Source organism: Rattus norvegicus, chromosome 9, assembly GCF_021556685.1.
Source record: "Rattus norvegicus strain SHRSP/BbbUtx chromosome 9, alternate assembly SHRSP_T2T, whole genome shotgun sequence".
Classification (NCBI taxonomy): domain Eukaryota; kingdom Metazoa; phylum Chordata; class Mammalia; order Rodentia; family Muridae; genus Rattus; species Rattus norvegicus.
Window position 1 is genome coordinate 104115852 of NC_141542.1, and position 2417 is coordinate 104118268.

The following is a 2417-nucleotide window of genomic DNA, read 5'->3' on the forward strand; positions in this document are numbered from 1 at the left end:
TAAGGGGTTACAGAGGTTCAGATATAGGCTTCTCAGCAGCCCAGCAGATTGCTCTGGGCTAACATGGATGTCTTTCCCCAACAAACACACTCCACCATAGAGCCACCTGTGCTGGCATGGGACTGGAGATACTGGATATAAATATGTCCCCGCTAGCATTCATGAGTCCTTCTGCCCCATAGAGGTGTTCCACCCCGACCCCAGGAGGAATCAGGGAAATGTATCTTCCTCCACCTGCTTCTTTGTGGTCCACAGGAGACTGGGCATGTGGTTGTCATGGAGAAGACAGTTAATGCCTACACTCTCGGTCTCAAAAACAAACTACTCAGAAGTCAGGTGGGCTTGTACTTTCTCCATCTCCTGCTGTACTTCTTTGCCCTCTGATCCAGGCATAAGGACACTGGCCTTTATTTTACTAAGGACAAAAATTTCAGTGTTTGATGGGCTGCCCATTTGTCTGTCACACCTGAGCAGACACCTTTGCAGCTCAGTTAGTTGGGGTCCAGTTGGGCTATGGGCAAAACATTCACACTGACAGGACCAGCGTGTTTTGTCAGATTGCATTTTCCCTTACAGAAGTCTTGCTTGCCAAGTTCCCCTCGCTCCTCATACACAGCCATGTTCCTAAATGGGAAGAGGCTGGCTCAAAATCATTGTGAGGAACTGGCAGTCCGTGCTTTCTACTGTTTTACAGTCTACTCAGGTAGAAGAAGGGAATCTAAGATGGAGAGTCAACCCCAAAAGAACACTGACTAAATGCTAGGGTAGGTTCTCACTCAGGGACTCAGAATGAGGGCCGGAGTGTGAGGGAAGTCTCTCGGGTCTCATTGCCTTGCTGTAGCTATGAGAAGATTGGCTTCCTCTGAACTCTGCTCAAGGAGACCATCTGCTGTTTGCAGTGTAGCAATGCCTCAAGGAACAGAACAGGGGGACAGGAAAAGAGTGCCTGGTGGGCAGCTGCTATTAGGCATCAGGCAGAGGGGAGTGGGGCATTCGAAGTTGTTGGGGAATGCAGAAGAGAGGGCAGCCGAAATGGAATGAGTTAGAGGAATGAGTTGAGGGATGTATGTTTAGGACCCTTCAAACTTGCGAGACAGGACAAATGTTTTTTAAAGATAATATACACCTGCCTTTAGAAGCTTTGCAGACATGGCTGCTGTGCCACACGGACGTCAGTGGGTGGCAGAGAGGAGAAAGGCTTTGTCTACGATCGGTGTTCTGACCTATGAATATCTGAATGATTAGTAACAATATTCCATGAAAAAAGCAAGCCTAAGACGGCCACCAGTTCAGTGCAGTACCATGCAGGCCCAATGAGCCCCTAGGACGGGGAGCAAGCTGGAGATTGGAACCACCGCACCCGGGACTGAGGGCTCCAGGAGGGAGTGAGCTCACATGATCCTCCCATGAGGCCACTTAAGCAGGCCTGGCAGGAAGCAAGCCCCAGTGACCACCAGACCACCATCATGGGGTCTGGATAAGGAGCTAACTTGCAATGACACCAGTCCAGCACCACACAGGCCTGGTGGAACAGACCATGCCAGAGATGACACTTGCCTAGTGCCATAATGGCAGAGTGGGACATAGCACTCCTGAGACCACTTCTAAGATGACCCCAGGCTCTCAGAGACTTCTGCACCACTAAGAGGAGACTTGGAAGAGAAAGAGAAACAGAAGGATGTGGGACAACGAGTGTGCATGCGAGTGAGCTTGGGGGAGTCGGCTCCACATTTGCCTACCACCAGCTCTTCCTGCCTCTCAGTTGCTGCAGTGTTCTGGAGAGCAGGCCCTCTACTTCACTTGGACAGCACAGTAGAACTGACCCTGTATGGGGCTGCAGGTGAGCTAGCCCCAAGGGTGTGAGTGTGGGGGAGCCGGCCCTGCCGCTTGTCTGTTAGGCAGTGGTGGAGATGAGGAAGAGATATGGAAGAGACACCATCATCCTCTCCCTTATCCCTTACCATCTATGGAAGGCAGGAGAGCTGGCCCCAGGTCACAAGAGTGGGAGAACTGGCCATGTCCTTCACTAATTTTAACACTCAGCAGAGTGGGCCCTGCCTTTCGCTTGAGCAGCAGAGCAGACCTGGCCCCGTTGCAGAGGTGAGCTGTCCTGAGGGCATGAGAGTAGGAGAGCCTTTGAGCTGACCAGCTTAGCTAACTCTCAGATTCAGGGCTTTGAATGGGCCCATTCCAACATCTACCCTATCAATAACCTGCTGGGGTGTATGAAGGAGTCACTCCTACAGGTTCAAAACTATAGGATCTCCATGACACAGGGCAACAGAAGGATATCTGAGGGAGGCCTAGTGAGGTCCCAGTATTGATAGAGTAGCAGAAGCCAGAGGCCTCAAACCAGACCAACGAGTCATTGCAATGAACATTTGCAAGCAAAGAAGTATGGACAAAGGGGTATATTG

The 2417-nt window shown here is 51.1% G+C and overlaps 1 non-coding gene across 1 annotated transcript; it reads left to right on the forward strand.

The window, feature by feature from the left end:
* Positions 1–1125: 1125 nt before the first annotated feature.
* On the forward strand, positions 1126–1257 carry LOC120094914 (small nucleolar RNA SNORA17). The gene has a single exon (XR_015630043.1). It is a non-coding gene; the product is annotated as a small nucleolar RNA SNORA17 (small nucleolar RNA).
* Positions 1258–2417: the final 1160 nt, after the last annotated feature.